The following is a 21,974-nucleotide window of genomic DNA, read 5'->3' on the forward strand; positions in this document are numbered from 1 at the left end:
AACTTATAATAAGGCACCCATGGGAGCTCATTTACAGTCTTGTGCGTAGGCTTGAGATTCTGAAAAGTAAGAATTTACTCAGAAATTAAGGTAACTAGATCAGGAATTTAAATAGTGGTCCGCTATTAGAATAGTGACAGTTATATAATGGTAAAAAATATAGTCCAAAATTGTAATTATATAGTCGCGATAACTGCAATGACGGCAATTATCGCCGCAACCGTAATTTAAATCCTTGAAGTTGACAACAATTTGTATGATGCCTGAAAAGAAGTCCAAAGAGAAGTATGTTAGTCCTATATATTTCAAAGAAGCATCCATGGCTGTTGTGAGTGCATAAGTATATTTTAGTTGGTTGTACTTTGAGCTTCAAAGTCTGAAATCTTTATGTAAATGTACAATGTCGAATATTTGACCAAACAAAATAGAAGGATTTCCTGGTTCGTATATTGACTTATTGCACAGCTGGAAGGTTGTGGGCTGGTTGGTATATTTTAGTTTGAACTCTTCTTCGGCTGGTTGTGGGCTTGTGGCTAGCTTTGGATTCAGCTTTCTAACGTTTCTCACTGTTTTTTACTATGTTACACAAACCAAAGTATCTTCAAGTTCAATACTGTAATATCATGAATATGGACGTCCCATGCACACACATATATATATACATGGAGTTCATAGATTCCATTGAACAACCCCAAGAGGCAATATAGGAAGAAAAAGCATTAGCCTTTTCCTTCAACTGAGAATACATCAATGGCGGAGCAAAGTTACCGACAGAGAAAGACAGAAACAGAGTCTGCTGCAGAGGTATCCAAGGAACTTAAGCGAAAGAAACGCATGAAATTGGTTGTATTCGCATTATCTTTCGCCATTTTCCAGACCACTGTCATCTTGATTTTTTCGCTTACAGTGATGCGTATAAAAAATCCCAAGTTCAGAGTCCGCTCTATCATCGTCGAGGATCTCACGGTGGCAGCTCCCAACTCGTCTTTCCTTCAACATCATACTCAACGCCCGAGTCTCCGTAAAGAACACAAATTTCGGCCACTTCAAATTCGACAACACCACCATATCGTTCAATTACGGGGGAGTTGGAGTTGGGGATGCATTTTTTGCTAGAGGAAGAAGCAAGGCGAGATCCACGAAGAAGATGAATGTAACAGTGGAATTGAACTCGAATAATATACCAAATAATTCAAGCTTGCAAAGTGAGATTGAATCTGGGTTTTTGGCACTGACCTGCCATTCCAAACTGAGTGGGAAAGTGCAGTTGATGAAATTGATCAAGAAGAAGAAATCTGCAGAGATGAATTGTGCCATGCTAGTAAACTTGGTGACCAAAGCTGTCCAAGATATCAAGTGCCAATGAACTTGAGCTTTGCAACATCATCTCCAGTATCTTAACAACGTTGAGGCTTATATCATTTATAATTTCAATTTCATTTGTTTTTCCCCCAAGTTTTCTTATACTTGTATCCGTTTGTCTATTGGTTATTAATTACACTATACATCCTTAAACTACGACCCTTATTCTAAATTGCTCATAAAGTTTTACACATTCTAATTTCATTCCCAAATGATAACTTTCATTCTAAATTGTTCCTCAAAAACTTTTGGACATTTCAAATTTATCTCTAAAATATGACTCTTATTCTATATTAGTCCCCAAACTTTTGAATATTTTAATTTCATTCCTAAACTTTTGAGTGATTTTTGGGGATGTTATTGAAATGTTCAAAGTTTGGATACCAATATAGAATGAGGGTCATATTTTGGGGATGTTATTGAAATGTATAAAATTTTGGAGACCAATATAGGATGAGGGTCATATTTTGGAGATGTTATTGAAATGTATACAATTTTGGAGACCAAATTAAAATGAGAGCCATAATATAAGAATAAAATTAATATATTTAAAAATGTAGGGGTCAGTTTAAAAATAAAATCATAGTTTGATAACATAGGATACAATTAACTCTTCTTTATAGGATTGTTTTACTATATGGTGGTTGTGTTTTCATTTTTGACATTATAATATTCTTTAGTTTCTCATAGCTTATTTATTTGATATAATTGTTTATCGCATCGGAGCTTCTAAAAATATTTTTTTAAAATGAACACACAAATTTAAATAAAGTGAATATAAATAAAATTTCAAAATTAACTGTCGCAACTGTCTTTTGGTTGGGCCCCGGAATTGGGCTTCGACTTAGATTAAATGGATTGGAGTCGCCACCGATCTTTTATTTTAAAACAAATAGGTAGACCATATACCTTATTTCTTACTTGATCTGCGTTTTACCAGAGACATGTCGGATTCGGGAGTCGGTTACAGTCAAGGAAGGGTTAGCACCCTTGAACTGCCCGTTCGGTACTACGTAATTTCCAGTTGTTTTAAATTAAGAAAATTGTAAGTTTAAATTAAAAGGTAAAATTTGGCCTTGATTACTTACCTCTGATTATTTTAAAAAACACCCTTGAAAAGTCAAGAAACACGTTAGATAAAAAAAAGATAAAACACAACAAAAATGAAGATGTACATAGTATTAAATAAAAATAATAGAAAAATAGAAATATATAGAAATATAGAACAAAATATAATAACAAAAAATATACGTAGTAACTAATAATAATAATACATCTCTACTTATACATATAAATAATGACATAATATATATATATATAAGAAAAATTTAATATAATATAAATAATTCGAAACAAAAATAGAAATATTGTAAATGAAAAGAAAAGTATACTTAAATATATATATATATATATATATATTATATATATATATATATATATATATATATATACTAATATTATATTAATAAAATAAATAAAGGTAAGAAAAGAAAAAATATATATACATGTGTAAATAAACACTAGGAAGACAAAATAAATAAATAAAGAATATATATATACATGAGAAATAATAATAATAAAATAATAGTAAACATAAAAAAATGTGTATATATAACGTGAAAGTAAATAAATATAATAAAAATATACAATAATAAAATGAGGAAAAAAGTTGGATTTCAAAAAGTGACTAATCGAAAGAATCGAAACGTGAAGGTCCAATTTTGAAGAGAAACCATTGATTTTGGGGGGCAATTAAATACTTTAAAAAATAGAGGGGACCAAGAGTGAGATTACCCCTTTTTCACACCCATTCCGAAATCAAAGTATTTCTCAAGAAAAGAAGCTTCGGGGCTAGATCTATAAAAATAGATCCCGAAAAATGCCCATGTTCCAAAAAAAAAATCGTTTTCTTGATGTTTTCGAATACAAATGTAACAAGACACAAGCATGCAAGCATAAACTCGAAAAAGATACTATATTTACCTTGTATTTCTCTTCGAAAATTTGCAGGAAAAAAACTCTATTTCACTCTAAGATTGCTCGTAATTTGCTTGTATTTCGTATCACAATCCGTGTCTTACAAATGGGGAGGATTACATGTATTTATAGTGAAAAAAAAAACTAACTATTCTTAGAATCCTATCAACAATAGAATCCTAATGTAACTAGACTCCTTGCCCGGTTGTTACACGTTGTTGGTGTAGTTGTGATTTAAAAGATATGGTGGTGGAAGAGTCCCTTAGGAGAGAAACTCTTGCTAGTTATATCTTTAAGAAATAGGTGTCTACAGCTGCCCCTCTTTGTCCTTTTTCGTGGAACGAAAAATAGGACAAGATAAAAAGACACAAATTTTCGTTCAGTGGAGTCGAAGAATAACTCCATGTCGAATTGAGTTGCGGATGGCTCCTCCGTCGCGAAGTCGAATCTATCTTGAAATGATTTGTCAATATGAAATGACCCCCTTGTCGTGCGATTGAGTCAAAACTGGAAAATTCTGAGCCTGAAATCCTTCGTCGTGAAGTTGAAATCGAACTCAGAGTACTGGAAGTAGCTCATGGTTTGTCTTCTAGCCAAAGATACTTCGTTGTGAAGCTGAAACTCGTCTTGAAGACTTTGGTGTTGTGGTGTTACAGATGAATTGTCCATCTGTTCGTGAATTTGAAATCGTATAGGGCCCCTTCGTCGTGAAGTTGAGCCTGAGAATTGGATATCCTTCGTCGTGAAGTTGAAATCCGATGCAGGTCCTGCAGTTCCGAGTCCAATATCTTCTGTCGTGAAGTTGAAGTTGGTTCTGGAACTGGAAATTGTTTTGTTGACAGTCAGCCGTCCCTTCGTTGTGAAGTTGAACTTGTGCTGTCTCGAGTCCAATGCCCTTCAATGTGAAGTTGAAATTGGCTCCAAAATTGGGAAATTGTTTGTTGACAACCAGCCGTCCCTTCGTTGTGAAGTTGAACTTGTGTTGTCTGAGTCCAATATCCTTCGCTGTGAAGTTGAAATTGGCTCTAGCTAAAACCTGAAAAGTTATGTATATGTGATAAGATGGATGCAATGCTCTTAGGTATGCCTAAAATGTATATGCAACATATGTTATTTTTTGGGCTCAAGAGAGAAATCTCGATCTCCGGTTGCTTCTATGGAATCTTAGTTCTGGAATCTTCAAGTTCTGATCCTTGATCTCGAATTCTTCAAATGTTCAAATCTGATGTGCACATTCTATTTTTTGATTTGAGAAATGCTTCTCGACCATCCCAAGTATGTGCCTGAGCTGAGTGTAACGGTTTAAATGATACTTCAAGAGAAGTTGTCTTAAAAAAGACAGAATTCGTTTCAAGGGAAACGACTTAAAGATAAATGTTGTTTCATGAGAACGGCCTCAAGGGAGACAAAATTTTGTTTTAAGGGAAATAAACTCAAAGATTTGTATTTCAAGAGAAATTGTCTCAAGGGAGACGAAATTGTTTCAAGGGAAACAATCTCAAAGGTTTTGTGTTTCAAGAGAACATTTTCAAAGGTTTTTGTGTTTCAAGAGAAACAATTTCAAAGGTTTCTTTTTGTTTCAAGAGAACTGTATCAAGGGTGACACAAAAAAACATATTCAAGGATTGATGTTTCAAGAGAAACTGTCTCAAGGGAGACAAATTTTATTTTAAGAAAACATTCTTAAAGAGAGACAAAATTTGTTTCAAGAGAAACCGTCTCAAGAGAGACGAAATTTGTTTAATGTAAAACATATTCAAAGATTTTGTTTCAAGGGAATTGTTTTCAAAGTTTATGTTTCAATAGAAACTGTCTCAAAGGAGACAAAATTTGTTCAAGGGAAACTATCTTAAGAGAGACAAAATTCATTTCAAGGGAAATGTTTTCAATGTTTATGTTTCAAGAGAAATTGTCTCAAGGGAGACAAAATTTTGTTTCAAGGGAAACTATCTCAAGAGAGACAATTTATTTCAAGGGAAATGCTTTCAATGTTTATGTTTCAAGAGAAACTGTCTCAAGGGAGACAAAATTTTGTTCCAAGGGAAATGTTTTCAATGTTTATGTTTCAAGAGAAACTGTCTCAAGGGAGACAAAATTTTGTTTCAAGGGAAACTATCTCAAGAGAGACAAAATTCATTTCAAGGAAATGTTTTCAATGTTTAGTTTAAAGAGAAACTGTCTCAAGTGAGACAAAACTTTCTGTTCGAGGGAAACTATCTCAAGCGAGATAAAAATCTTGTTTTAAGAAAAACAATCTTGAGGGAAATAAATATTCTTTCGAGTAAACTGTCTTAAGTGAGACAAGTCTGTTCTAAGAAAAATCTCAAGTGAGATAATCATCTGCATTAAATGAGACTGTCTTAAGCACAATCCCATCTTCTCCTGAAAGATCTATAAATGTATCGGGATGTAACTATCATGATGATGGATGTTTGATGTATGCCAAGATGGAATTTATTTACTGTTGAATTTGCCCTCAAGAGAGAAAAAAAATCAAGGTTTTTATTGCTGATGATGATGCAAAGATGCAAATTTCATACATCATGTATGTACATGTTGATGTATATGTTGAGATGTGAGGGGAAGGTTGCGGTGTAGTCTTCATTCTATCTCTGACTCAGTTTGTCTTCATTTCTACCAGGTGTACTCTTGCAGACCTCAAGACAAATTTTCCTTCCCCTATCAAATTTTGCCCCAAAAATGGTTTCCTTTGCCTCATTTTCGATCTTGAGCTTCGGAGCAATTATTTGTTGAATTCCAATATGCTTCCAGAGAACTTATCTTGTTTTGAAAATTCTTTCTTCTTTCGAATTTTCAAATTTTGAAAATATCAAAGGAACTTTTGAAAATGTTACCTCTCTTCTAGGTTTCACATTGAGCAAATCATAAACATGAGTTCATTGGATATCAAAAAGAATCAAACACTCTTTAATCTTTGATAGCTGCAAATCTTTGACAATATCAAGATCAAAAAGTTGGTTTAGATGTGGGTTTGTTTCATCGATTTGGTTATCGTGAAGATCATGGCATGCCCTTTTTCTTGATTTGGTATTTGATCGGAGGCGAACAAAATGACACAACTAGCATAATCAATGACTAGACCTTTCAGAACACTTCTGTTTCAGTTCTCTGAAATCTTTCATTTGTTCAAGTTTCGTAAGCTCTTCTAACAAAGGTAGTGCAGAAATATCGGTCTAAAAATGAAATTCTTGAGTGCTCGTGTGAATTTGACTATACAGGTGTTTCTCAACTCCCTTAGTCTATTATTACCGAAAATTTCTTTTTCTTTGGCCTGACAAAAACAGTGGAGCAAACACTGAATTGCCAAGTGTCCGAGCAATGTCATGGTTTGAATGTAATCTATTCATAAAGTCAGGGCTTTCGAGTTTTCCTCTATAACCAATTGCCTTAGTGGATAGCTCAGCTTTAGAGGGATAAATCACCGAAGGGTTCGTCTCATCACAAAGTCTTTGGCCTGACAAAAGCAGTGGAGCAAACACCGAATTGCCAAGTGTCCGAGCAGTGTCAAGTTTGAACATAATCTATTCATAAGCCAGGGCTTTCGAGTTTCCTCTATAATCAATTGCCTTAGTGGAAGAGCTCAGCTTTACGGATTAATTTCTTAAGATTGTCAAGAAGAACCTGTTATAGTCTAGGTGTTTTTTGAAAGTCAAGGGATCTCATCTTTGAGTTCAATTTCCAAACACTGACCTAAACTAGATTTTCTTACTCGACTATTACATCTATGAAGATCATCATCACTGAACATCATAAACAAAGGTATAAACCAATTAGTTTTGCAATCTCATGTGTTAGTTGCCCCATTCTGTTCGCTCTTAATACATGTCTGAATGCCAGACCTTGGATGGACTCTTCATGAGAAGAGAAAACTTAGCTTGGTAAGAGAAAAACATGTAATCTGATGTATCTTTAAATTAGGACCAAGGGGTCTTTGTTTTGCAGGGTTCAATCTTGTCATTTGTCAAAGATTTACAACCTCAATTGTTAAACAGTTTTTAATTAAGGTGATATTCAAGGAATTCAAGATTAAAATTTGCTCATTTCCTAAGAGGGGAGCATTTTGTTTAAACGTCAAGTGACTTAAAAATGTTTACGCATAAGAAGTACGAAAGAAAAACAAGTTCAAACAAGATGATATGCTTGATAATGCAACAAAATTCCTAATGGATGCCCCATATGACTCTCGATCAAAATGCCCCATTACATATTGAAAGTGAAAGCCCCTGAATCGATCAGATCTTGGACCTTACGTTTCAATGCCCCACAATTCTCAGTGGTGTACCCTGAGCTCCCAATATGATAGTTGCATACGGCGTTAATATCATGGCCTTCAGGATATGGGGCCTCTCTAGGTTTGGATTGGACCGGGGTCACAAGATTTTTCTCAACTACCGTTGGGAGTAACTCCTCATACGTCATTGAGATTGGACTGATGCAAATCTTTTCTTGCCTTGGTTCCTTCTGAATTCGTTTAGAAGTACCGGATGGTACAACAGCAGTGGAGACCGTAACACCTTTATTGGCGTTGTAGGTGCTAACATTGTTGATATTCTTCATGGGAGGCTTCTTACTGGAGTCATCTCCCTCAATTTTTCCTTATTTTATAGCTAGCTCGATCATCTCTCCAGCCATAACTGGATCTGAGAAACTTCCCGATGTGATTGCCACCAGGTGCCCGAAGTAAGGCGCTTTCAGGGTTTGTACGAATAGCTTCCTAGTTTCCTTTTCATCCAAGGGTGGATGAACTTGCACAGCCAGATCCCTCCATCGTTGTGTGTATTGTCGAAAACTTTCATTGTGCTTTTTCTCCAGGCTTTGTAGCATAACCTGGTCTGGTCTCATATCGTCAATATGCTTGTATTGTTCTAAGAAAGACTTGGCTAAGTCTTTCCATGTCTTGATATGAGTTCGGCTGAGCTGGTTGTACCACCGGATGGCTAAACCGGACAGGCTCTCCTGGAAACAGTGGATCAGGAGTTGGTCATTCCCTACATATCCTGTCATCTTCTTACATAACATAGTGATATGGGCTGAAAGGCAGCTGTTCCCGTCGAACTTCTCAAAACTCAGGAACTTTAAACTTTTGTGGAAGCACCAAATCTGGAACCAGGCTCAGCTCCATTGCATCCACTCCATAATAATCATGGTCCCCTTGGACCATCTTCATTTGATCTTCTAACATCTTGATCTTCTTTTCCATCTTCTTTGTCTTATCATCCTCGTCAAAATCTGGGATGTGATAGTCTTCCGGATGAGTGTTGGTCGCGGAAGCTTGTATATTTGCACCAGATATGGCTTTCCCTTTGATAGCATATGAGTCCCCTTGTAATCCGGATAAGATTTCAGGTGAGACAACCATTTGTGGGATAGGTGGTATAGTTACCCCTTCCGGTGAACCTGTTCCAGGCACACTGGTCTGTTGTAGGCCAACTAACTTGGCAACGATCTGATCAACCAAAGATTCTTGGTTCTTCATGATTGTATTCAGAATACTCAGACTACTCTGGTTTATCTTATCTTCAAGTTCTTTGTGCAATTTGGCCATGTTCTCCTCGATTTGAGCGATTCTGGCCTCCATTTGTCTTTTCTTTTTCAAGCGGATGTTATGCGGATGATGTGTGTCCAACGCTTGAGGCGGTGTATCCAGTATTTATTCCTTTATTGAGATATTCTTCCGTTAGTTGATGAGAATGCAAGGAAAATAATAAAATGCAGAATATGTCTAAATGCATGATGCATCATGCATGAAATGCTCAAGGCATTGATCCAAAAAATGTGCCTGTTATTATGAATAATCCTTATTGAGGACAAAAGTATTTTATCTTTTAAGAGACAAAAATATCCTAACAGCTTCTGACATGTTGACTAGTCTTCTGCATTCGTCTGTCACCGGTTGAATTATCCTGTCGAACCGTTCAGGCTCCTTTGGCTAAAATGTGCAAACGACAAGCTGTTTGCCCCAAAAAAGGTCTCGAAGGACTGCATCTCCGACCTTCACTTTCTGCCGAGCTTGTTTCTAACGAAAGTTCCATTGAAGCCCTCCATCCGAAGCTTATCGACTTGTTTCTGGAGTTCATCTTGTTCTCGTAGTTTTTGAAAGGAATCTCCGGGTCAGTAACTTTTTCCTCGTCTTGCCCCTACAGCTTTTTCCTCTCAAAAATTTGACTTTAGTGTGCTCAGTGTAAATTCCAGTCCATTCGAAGTCCTTTACAATGTAGCAAAGTGACATATTCTTCTATTGCGGGTACCACGTCTTCTGGATTGAATGTGATACATAGTCGCCCTGTAGATTGTCCTCTGTATTTTCATCTCTTGTATTACAACCCCTCTGTCCATTAATGCAGATTATTCATGTTTAACAAACACGTTTTTTGTGGATCAACACCTCTTTCGAATGATGGAAATAAAATAAAAGAGAGAAAATAAAAAAAAATTAGTGAAGTAAAACAAAAAATAAAAAAAATGAAAAATCCTACCCCACATGATATCTACCCGAACATGCTTAGTATTCCTACTCGGACATGATCTCTATCCCGCATGCTAATTTCAAACAAATCCTAACCGCATATTTGTCTATTTCGCATGCTTTGAACAGAAAGTAAAACATGAAATAATTCAGACATCCTAGGTTTGGAAATGAGGTTCTGGGGTAGGCTCTAATTCTTCAAAGTCTCCCGGTTTAGGTTATAAAAATGGTACCCGAGTTCTCCTTGCTGGTGCCCCCTTGGGCTTGCCAGACCCTTAGTCCTAAACCCATCACAGGCTCATGTGGACTAAGTTAAACTCAAGAGGACACATTCCCTTATGTTTATGCGGAGAATAAATTCACACGAAGACATAAGGTATATGAATCCCGAAGGCTACTTGCTAGGCATATGCGGTGAATAAATTCACACGAATGCGTCGCTTTCACCCCCACTTAAAACGGGTTCGGAGCTCGGGTTAAGAGCCTTAGATGAAAAAAGACTTTAAGGGCTGAAATCATTGAGAAAACAGTTAGTACAACTATTTACTCGAAAAATATAATCAAAAGTAAGCAATAAGGATCGAAATGTTACCTTAAAATTTAAACTTACCCTTTTCGTGAAAAACAACTGAAAATTACCTTAGTCTGACTCACTTGAAGGTCCCCAGCGGAGTCGCCAAGCTGTCGCAACCGTCTTTCGGTTGGGCCCTGGAATTGGGCTTCGACTTAGATTAAATGGATTGGAGTCACCACCGATCTTTTATTTTAAAACAAATAGGTAGACCAGATACCTTATTTCTTACCTGATCTGCGTTTTACCAGAGACATGTCGGATTCGGGAGTCGGTTACAGTCAAGGAAGGGTTAGCACCCTTGAACTGCCCTTTCGGTACTACGTAATTTCCAGTTGTTTTAAATTAAGAAAATTGTAAGTTTAAATTAAAAGGTAAAATTTGGCCTTGATTACTTACCTCTGATTATTTTAAAAAACACCATTGAAAAGTCAAGAAACACGTTAGATAAAAAAAAAGATAAAACACAACAAAAATGAAGATGTACATAGTATTAAATAAAAATAATAAGAAAAATAAGAAATATATAGAAAATATAGAACAAAATATAAAACAAAAATATACGTAGTAACTAAATAATAATAATACATCTCTACTTATACATATAAATAATGATAATATATATATATATAAGAAAAAATTTAATATAATATATAATTCGAAACAAAAATAGAGAAATATTGTAAATGAAAGAAAGTATACTTAAAATATATATATATATATACTAATATTAATATTAATAAAATAAATAAAGGTAAGAAAAGAAAAAATATATACATGTGTAAATAAACACTAGGAAGACAATAAATAAAAAAGAATATATATACATGAGAATAATATAATAAAATAATAGTAAACATAAAAAAAATGTGTATATAATAACGTGAAAGTAAAAATAAATAAAAATATACAATAAATGAGAAAAAAAGTTGGATTTCAAAAGTGACTAAATCGAAAGAATCGAAACGTGAAGGTCCAATTTTGAAGAGAAAACATTGATTTGGGGGCAATTAAATACTTTAAAAACAGAGGGGACCAAGAGTAGATTACCCCTTTTTCACACCCATTCTGAAAATCAAAGTATTTCTCAAGAAAAGAAGCCTCGGGGGCTAGATCTATAAAAATAGATCCCGAAAAATGCCCCTGTTCATCGGCAAAAAAAAAAATCGTTTTCTTTGGTGTTTCGAAACAAAATGTAACAAGACACAAGCATGCAAGCATATACTCGAAAAAGATACTATATTTACATTGTATTTCTCTTCGAAAATTTGCAGGAAAAAAAACTCTAATTTCACTCTAAGATTGCTCGTAATTTCTGCTTGTATTTCGTATCACAATCCGTGTCTTACAAATGGGGAGGATTACATGTATTTATAGTGAAAAAAAAAACTAACTATTCTTAGAATCCTATCAACAATAGAATCCTAATGTAACTAGACTCCTTGCCCGGTTGTTGCACGTTTGTTGGTGTATTTGTTGATTTAAAAGATATGGTGGTGGAAGAGTCCCCTTAAGAGAGAAACTCTTGCTAGTTATATCTTTTAAGAAAATAGGTGTCTACATTAACGTCACTAATAAAATAAATAATTAATTTCTTTCTTAGAAGAAAGTGGTATCTCGAAATCCATATTGAAGAAACGCTCAAAAGGAAGCCTAACCTTCTATCTTCTAGTCTTGAGAAAACCATTAAACCCAAATTCAGGATTTTCCGAGATATGGGATTTTCGACCGATGATGTTGCTGATATTGTAGCTGGGGATCCCTGGATTTTGACTAGAAGCGTGGATGATAGAATAGCGCCTTCAAATTTGGATCTAGAGCGTGTTCTAGGATCGAATGTCAAAGTCTTGAGCTACTGAAAACTTCAGCTTGGTTTCTGAAATGCGATTTGCAGAAGACGATTATGCCTAATATCTAGTACTTGAGAAGTTGTGGGATTGGTTTATCACAAATAGTGTTCTATTTGTTTAGATATCCTAGATTTTTCTTGCAAAAAACTGAGAGCATTAAGCAGTTTGTAAAAAGGTCGGATGACATGGGAGTCGATAGGAAGTCGATTACATTGCATAGACTTATTGGCCTAAACTGAGTCAAATTGCTTGAATTTATCAACTTGGGGATTAACACTACATGTGTTCGATTTATTTCCACAAAATAGAAGGTGTCGTCAAGTAACCCAATGCAACAATCAACTACTTTTTCCCCACTATATGCCAGAAACATTGGTAGAAAATTGCTCCTAATCCGTCTTCTCAGGATGCTTTTATTGGGCTCATTGAGTTTATTGCTTTCGTGACTTCATCATAGTTGAAACCCATGTTCAGGACCTCATTCATGCTCGTCGTGATACTCGGTGTGATCGCCATTGTGATTGTGTCATCTGTCTCTACTGTTTCGCTCGTAAACAAATCTCAAAGTAAGTCTTTGTTGAATCTAAATGAAACTCTTGTCATATCTTGAGTTTATTGCTTTCGTGACTTCATCATAGTTGAAACCCATGTTCAGGACCTCATTCATGCTCGTCGTGATACTCGGTGTGATCGCCATTGTGATTGTGTCATCTGTCTCTACTGTTTCGCTCGTAAACAAATTCTCAAAGTAAGTCTTTGTTGAATTCTAAATGAAACTCTTGTCATATCATTGAACCCCTCGTCGTTTTCTAACGATCTGATTCGGTTTTGTCTCTTTCTTTGTGAAACGAATCTGTGACAAAAAAAGTTGTGTTCTTATCCCCGTTCTTTAACCAGTTTGACCTCTCTTTCTGCTCCTAGTATATTTTTCTTTATATGCCTCTATGTTCAATAGTAGCTTTGTATCAGTGATTTCTCCTAATGTTTCATTCATTGGTTCCATATTCATTAATTCATGTAATCTTCGCTTTAACTCCCTTTCCATTATACCATTTTTCTTTCGAATGTCTCTAAATCATCTCTCATTCTGTGAAGTTTTTCTCGAACCGATCTCGAGCTAGAGTTCCTCAAACATTCTACCTCTTCCTCACGAGTTTCATCCAATAGCCACAAAGCTTCGAACTTGAAGTGCCAATGTCACCCCTCATCCGTCTCTCCTCGTGTATCCATCAATAATGGGCAATGGTCTGATATCGAATGCGTTAAGTGTGACAACTTATAAAATGGGAAACTAGTCAACCATGCATTGTTTGCTACTCCTCTGTCAAGCCTCTCTCTGATACTATTTTCCACCAATCTTCCTCGTTCCCAGGTAAACCAGCTGCCCTGGTAACCCACATCCTCAAGTGTGCAATCCTCTAAAGCCTTCTGAAATTCATTCATCTGTCGTTCATTCCCTTCTAACCCGCCTTGCTTTCAATGATAATAAATAATCTCATTGAAATCGCTTATGGCTAGCCAATGGATCTCCAAATTATCATTTAAGCTTCTTAATAAATTCCATGAGTCCATTCGTCTGTTTTCCTCTGGTACTCCATAGAACCTGGTACATCTCCATCTTGTATTTTAATTTGGATCCATGATCTCAACATCAATATGAGATATTGACAAGTATCGAAGAGTTATGTCACATTCACCCCTTCATCCTAAGCATAACCCCCACTACTGCCTCTCACTTCTACCTCAATCCTGTTTACAAAACCCATCAACCGCCTGATGGTTGCCATTCTTGAAGACGCCTGACCGCCCGTGGGTTACCCAGACCCCGAACGTTCCAACAGAATAGTTTCATTGCTTCCGATTGGCTTGCGTTCTCAGGCCTACCGATATCTTCTCGTTAACATCCTAGAATATTTTTTTTGGAGAACTCGAAGCTGTTGGATGTGTGTTTCATTATCTTTTTAAACCCTCTTTCTTCTCCATCGGTAATTCTTCCTCTGGTCTTACCATCTCTACATCATTACTCTACTGCCCCCTGTCCATCAGTATTGCGAGAAAGTTGTCTGACTATGGGATTAACCCATCTTGTGATCTCATTTTTCCAATGCACTTTCTTATTGCCTCCCGACACTAGTTTCCCGTTGTTTTGTTTTTCACCATTCTCCTCTCCATTGTCTATCATACTGCGTTTTTCCGTTGCTTCAGGCGAATTGAATGACGCCCTTTCCTCTCACAACCAAGGACTTGTATGCATTACCCTTTGTCTTGATGGTGCCTTTAAAGACGCATCCTTCTAAGGTGTTAGGTCTTTTTGATCTTGGATCAATCTTGTAGGACAAAACCCTTCACTGTGTCCTAACCTTCTACATAAGTAGCAAAACAATCGTAATTTCTCATAATGAAAAGACGCATAGACATGTTTTCCATTCGGGAGTGCTAATTTTTTTCCTTCTCTTGAGAGAGAAACAAACATCCAAATGAACCTCTTACCTTAGACTTCCTTTGTACCCTAATGTTATTGTCGTTGCATCGTATTCTCAGAATTTGCTCCAAAAATTCCCCAGTTGTCGAGCCATATGTTCTTGTTAAAATGAAGTCTGGGCAGAATTATATTTTATTCCTCATACTTTCAATTACAACAAATAGGTCCTTTATATAAACAAATTCCTGTAACTAACTCAATAACTAACATCTAACAGAATGTGTAACAATATTTAAAAACAGTTAACACTTTTCTACACTCCCCCTCAAGTTGGTGGTTGTAAAGAGGTCTTTAATCCCCAACTTGGAAACAAGATATTCATGTTGATGTACACCCAAGGCTTTAGTCATCAAATCTGCTTGTTGTTCTCCTGTCTTGATGTGTTCTGTTCGTATCAAGCCTTCTTGAATATTCTCTCTGACAAAATGACAATCTATCTCAATGTGTTTGGTTCTCTCATGGAAAACTGGATTTGCTGCTATTTGCAAGGATGCTTTATTATCACACTTTAGCTTAGCTTGTGCTATGTTTTTCAACCCCAATTCTCCCAACAAACCCTTCAGCCAAACTATTTCTGCAGCCGTCCCTGCCATGCTTCTATATTCAGCTTCTGCAGAGGAGCGTGCAACAGTGTTTTGCTTCTTGGATTTCCAAGAAATTGGAGACATTCCAAGCTTAATGCAAAAACCAGTTATAGATCTTCTAGTCATAGGGTAGGCAGCCCAGTCAGAGTCACAATAGGCAATCAATCTGCACTCACTCGTAGCACTTAATAAAATCCCCTGTCCTGGATTTTTCTTGATGTATTTTACCACTCTCAATGCAGCTTCAAGATGTGAGTGTTTTGGTTTATGCATAAACTGACTGAGGAAATGAACAGCATGGACAATGTCTGGCCGTGTGTGAGTCAGATATATTAGTCTACCTATAAGTCTCTGAAAAACAGTTTTGTCTTGCAACAGTTGTTCATTACTACAAACTGTTTCATCATACTCAACTGTGGTTAACTTCTTGTTCTGCTCTAGAGGAGTCAAGGCCGGTTTAGCTCCCCCTACTCCAGTTTCTTCAATTAGCTCTAAAGCATACTTCATTTGATTCAACACTATCCCTGCTTTTGACCTTAAAACTTCTAATCCTAGAAAGTATTTCAACTCTCCAAGATCCTTCATTTTGAAGTTCTTATTCAAAATATGCTTTAGTTTTGCTATCAATACTTCATTACTACCAGTAATTAAAAGATCATCAACATATACCAATAAAACAACTATATCACTACATTGCTGTTTTGTGAACATTGAGTAGTCATATTTGCTCTGCATGTTACCAGCCATAAGCAAAGCTTCTGTTAGCTTCAAATTCCATTGCCTAGGGGCTTGTTTGAGTCCATAAAGAGATTTATGCAGCCTACACACCTTAGACTCCCCCTGGCTGCAAACACCATCAAGTAGTGTCATATAGACTTCCTCAACCAGGTCACCTTGCAAGAACGCATTGTATACATCCATTTGGTAAAGAGGCCAAGAAAAAATTGATGCAACAGCAAGGATAGTTCGAACAGTGACCAGTTTAGCAACTGGAGAGAAGGTATCCACAAAGTCAACTCCTTCTTTTTGATTGAACCCTTTAGCAACAAGGAAAGCTTTAAAACGTTCAACATCACCATTAGCCTTGTACTTGATTCGGTAAACCCATTTGCACCCTATTGGAATTTTCCCTGAAGGCAGGATGACTATAGACCAAGTGTTGTTTGATTCCAAAGCATCAATCTCTTCCTTCATGGCTTGGATCCAAAGAGGGTTAGTAATGGCTTCATAATATGTTTTTGGTTCACTTAAATGAGAGGTGGAAGATAAGAAAACCTGAGTTTTAGAGGGTAAGTGAGAATAAGAAATGAAATTGGAAATAGGATACTTACTTGGAAGAGATGAAGATTGGTAGGAATGAACATAGTCATGTAGCCAATTAGGAGGTTTGACAACCCTAGTGGACTTTCTTTGAGGTGGACACTGATTTTCAGGTGGAGCAATAAAACGAGAACTTGGGCTTGATGGGGTGAATTGGTGAACCAGTTGAAACTTGAGGTGATGCAGAAGAAGAAGAAGAAGAAGAAGACAGATTAGGTAAGACAGAATTTACAGAAGTAGATGAGGCAGAAATTTCAAGGGTAAGAAAATCAGAATCAACAATGGGAGGTTGAGGAGGGAAAAAGGGAGAAGGCTTGTTTAATGGGAATGAGAAGGGAAATATAGTTTCATGAAAGACCACATCACGATTGACAAAAAAAGATCTTGAATGAAGATCAAAAAGGAGATAGCCCTTTTGGGTTGATGAATAACCCATAAAAACAGAAGGAGAAGCCTTTGGAGAAAATTTGTCTTTATAGTTAAATTTGGTTGCATAACAGAGACAACCAAACACTCTCATATGAGAAAGATTCGGTGACTTGTGATAAAAGATTTCAAACAGACTTTTCCAGTTTAGAATGGCAGTAGGAAGCCTATTAATGATATAACAGGCAGTAAGAACACACTCACCCCAAAATTTAATGGGCACATGAGAATGAAAACGAAGAGCATGGGCTACCTCTAAAAAATGTTTGTGTTTGCGTTCAGTAACCCCATTTTGTTGGGGTGTATGAACACAAGAGCTTTGGTGAATAATGCCAAGTGAAGAGAAAAAGCTCAGAACAATGATCACTAAAAAACTCACCACCATTATCACTACGAATATACTTAACTGAAGTAGAATGGTGATTTTGAACAAGCGCAAAGAATTGTTTAAGAAATAAAAAAGAATCACTCTTAAGTTTCAACAAGTAAACCCAAGATAGCCTAGTATGATCATCTACAATAGTTAAAAAGGATCTATGACCACTATGTGTTGAAATTTTATAGGGGCCCCACAAGTCAACATGAATCAAATCAAAGGGTTTAAGTGACCTAATGAGCTAATAGGAAAGGCAATCTTGACTGTTTTGCAAAGAGGACACACAGAACATTGTTTAACAGTGTTTTCATTCAAAGAAAGAGAACTCAAAAAAGGAGTCTTATGCATTTTGACAGAAGTGGCATGCCCTAAACGTGCATGCCAAAGCATTGTATTATTAGAAGAAGAAACAGTCATAAAACTGGAATCAACCTTGCATTTTGATGGTGACAAATCAAAACTAAAATGTGTGGATGACAAACCAGAAACAAGGTCCTTGGAATTAAACATGTAGAGACCATGAGCCTGCCTACCAATTCCCCTCATCTTCCTAGTGAAGAGATCCTGCAAAACACAAAAACGAGGGTAAAAAATGATACTGCAATTGAGGTCTTTGGTTAATTTTGACACTGACAGTAGATTATGATTGAAATCAGGAACATACATAACATTTCGAATGACATCAGTTGAGTTAAAATGAAAGTTACCAGTATAGGTAATGGGAACTGTTTTACCAGTAGGCAAATGGACAGAACTAGGCTTACACGAATTAAGAGACTGTAAACATGGATATCAGACACCATATGTCAGTAGCCCCTGTATCAAGGATCCAACAAGGGATTATCAGAAGCAGTAAGCATTTAGAAGTGATACCTGCGAGATTGACAACAACATCAACTGATGGAGGTTTATTTAAGAGCTCAAGTATTTGGTGATACTGGGCTGTTGTGAAGACTGGAGCAGACTGAACTGTACTAAAACCACCAGATTGTGAATCATGATCAGATTCAGGTAACGAGAGATTGGTAGCAAGAGCTGCCTGAGGATTCTTCTTTTTTGTGAACTTGAAATCAGGAGGAAACCCAATTAAGCGATAGCAGTTGTCACGTTTGTGGCCTTTGACTTTGCAGAAGTCACAAACACCAGTGAAACGCCTTCGATCAGAATTAGCATACGTATTGGAGTACATAGCCGTGACTCCCGAAACAAGAGACAACTGAGCTCGTTGTGCCTCTTCTTGCACAATCATAGAGTATGCTTGATTCACGCTTGGCAGAGGCTACATAATGAGGACTTGACTGCGAATAGCAGAGTTAACACTTTCAATTACAACAAATAGGTCCTTTATATAAACAAATTCCTGTAACTAACTCAATAACTAACATCTAACAAACTAACAGAATGTGTAACAATATTTAAAAACAGTTAACACTTTTCTACAGTTCTGGGATGAATCTCGTCGGAAGATCATTCAATGCACCCAAAAATCAATAGTGTGAAGCGGTACCTGCATGGGGTCTTCTTGTTGTAATCTATGGGTTAATAGGATGTGTGAATTAAAGTACTATGGTCCTTTGTTCGCAATTCTGTCAACATCAACTATACGAGAAAGTTTGAACAGGTAACGACTCTCTCCCAATTCTGTTATAGAGATCCCCCCGATTGGTCTCCAGACATTAGCTAACATTGTTCTCATAGCGTTAAAATTCACCATGCAATAGTATTCTGTATACCGAAAGCACAATTTTTAGAGAAATTAATATGATTTTTTGCCGTACTAATTCGATGGGCATAATCACTACAAAAATCAGCAAATACCTCATTAATTATAGTGCATTGAAAAGGAGCAGCTACAGCGAACAACACAAGGCCATCTGTAAAAAAATAGGTGTGATTGATCTGGATCGTTCCTTGAAAGGTGAAAAGATTTTCATTGTCCTTTGGAAATTTTAACCTCAGCCATCTGTGATAATCGCTCCATGCATAAGAAAAAGTGAAAAGAAGATAGATGATCCCCTTGATGAAGCCTTCTCTTAGGTTTGAAGGAAACAATAAGATCACCGCTCCATGAAATCTTTGTGGACACTTATCTAACACAAACCATAATTCGATTAATAAATTTATCCGGTAAACCCACAATATGAAGAGTTTCCTCATGTTAGAATATAATTAGATAATAATAATAATAATTAGTTATGAGGTTGTTAACATTAGTTAAAAGTTTGTTAGTGTTTGATGTTAATTTGGGTTATATAAACCCTGTACTGTAAAGCATTACAGATACCCAAGTTTTGTAATCATTTGTTACTAATAATAAACTCATCTTTCTATACTCTTCTTTGTAGCCAAAATCCCTAACTTACAAACACCACAGCCGCTCGCTTCTTTTCCTCCACCTTTCGGCCATCGTCCAGCCAATATGCTCCTTTCTCATAGGGAATCATTCGCTGGCGATCCTGCGGCCATCTCTCTTCGGCTTTGTTGAGATGATTGTTGTGGTTGTCGTTTCAATTTCATCGACGTCTTTGAATGAAGTGATATCTTCCATTCTAATTCAGCACTGATCGATTTTTTCTCTTGCAATTGACTTCTTCTGTTACAGTGTCAGTAATTACTTCCCCTACTATTTTTTATTAGTTGTCGGTTCTTTTCTCTGCCATCAGATCGTCATCATCGTTGTATCACCGATTGATAGTTTTTTTAAGTCTGTTCGTTGGTACTCTATCTGTCCTTTATACTGTTGTTGATATGTGCAACTAGTTGCAAGTGTTTGTTCACTCTTTGTTTGTTTGTACTTCATTGATAATCAATTGAGATTTGATGCCTTCATTTTCGCATATGGATGCAATGGTTTGTTGATTTCTAAGTTGTTTTATCTCATATCTGGCTTCTACTTCGAAGATGATAATTAGGGCTGGTCCAATACATGTGCGAGATGGGCAAAGGCCCAGTGCAACATGTTTGGGTAGTTTTCTAGGGCTTAATTTCTATGTTACACGGTTTTACTCGCCTAAACCAGTTGATTTTTAGTTGGTTTGATCGCTAAAAAAAGGCTTAAAATCGATCAAATTGCAAGCTATTTATCTTTTTTTGTTTTTTGAACAAATCGATCATATAGTGTAATTTGTTTTTGTCATTGTTTGTCTACTGGGAAAAGAAGAGGCAAGGTAACGAAAATTTGATTTTCCCCCTCAATTTTTATTAGTATGGAAACGGTTTCTTTTGATTGATATTCTACTGCGTTTTCATGGACGGGTTATGTTTTTTTCGTTGATTTGCTTGTGTAAGTTGGAATTTGACGTGGATTAACTTTATAGAGTTTTGTAAAAGCTTACAATTACTGAAAATTGATGAATGATTACTTGATTAGAGCTAAGATTGAAGCGATTTTAATTCACTTTTGCGCGTTTTACTTTGTTTTTATTCAGATGTTTTTTTTCCCTGTTTGACCTTTTTAAAGATCATTACTAGTTTAGTTGGAACTGGAACAGATTACAGATGTTTGTGCATTTTTCATGTTTTACTTTTTGAGAAGTTATCAGTGGTTAGACAATGATTGGGATCTAATAAGATATAAAGATACACGTGCATTGAGATTATATACATTAATTATATGTTATACCTCTTTTGGAATATTGAATAAGACATTCAGAATGAGAGAATCAGTAGTTACTTGGAAATTAAATTGAGCTTGTTTAATAGATGTATGGAATTGGTGGAAGGGAAGAATAGAGTTAAAGGTGATGGCATTTTATTTTATGATGTTGTTCTGTATGGAATAGTTTGGAGTCCAATATATAACTTTACATATTTATATCGATTTTCTTTCAAATTGGAAATTAAGAGTTTTCAATTGTCCAAATGTAAGAAGGAAATCATATGTGGCAAACTTAGTTTGATAAAAAAAATAGTGGCTAAATATTTTCGTTCAAGACATTTTTTAGAGTGATTCCTTCTGATTATTTTGATTTCATCATTAATTTTCCAGATTAGTTGATTGTGAGAAAGAACAAGTGAGAAAGAACAAGTAAACAATATAATTCCTTGCTAATTTATATGTTTCATTGTTTACTTGTTACTATATTTGTTTTATTGATTACTTTTAAATATGTTACCTCGAAAACAACCATCGGGTGCCCAAAATAGAAAACGAAAAAAACAATAACAAGAAATGACTAATTCTTTACATAGGTCTTTAGATAGATTTATTGTTAGACCGGTTAAACCTTCTAATAATCCGATTGGAAATTCCAATGATTCACCTAATGATTCGGTTGATAATTCTAAAGATTGTGAGAATAATGAATTTGTTGATAAAAATTAGTATAGGGGCATAAAATTATTTGTTTTAAAAAAATTATTTATGTTTTGTCTATTATACGGTACAAGTATAGGGCATAAAATTATTATCTCGCCCAGGGCATTAAAACTCATTGGACCGACCCTGATTGCAAGCACCCTGGATATTCCAAAAAATGATTCTAGTTAATAATATAGGATAAAAAAGAAGCAACAAGTTAAACATGCATTTCATCTCTA

The 21,974-nt window shown here is 35.9% G+C and overlaps 1 pseudogene; it reads left to right on the forward strand.

Annotated features, from left to right (window-relative positions):
- Positions 1 to 681: 681 nt before the first annotated feature.
- LOC120146021 lies at positions 682 to 1,441 on the forward strand (annotated as a pseudogene).
- Positions 1,442 to 21,974: the final 20,533 nt, after the last annotated feature.

This window comes from Hibiscus syriacus, unplaced genomic scaffold (assembly GCF_006381635.1).
Source record: "Hibiscus syriacus cultivar Baekdansim isolate YM2019G1 unplaced genomic scaffold, ASM638163v2 tig00110895_pilon, whole genome shotgun sequence".
NCBI classification, from domain to species: Eukaryota; Viridiplantae; Streptophyta; class Magnoliopsida; order Malvales; family Malvaceae; genus Hibiscus; species Hibiscus syriacus.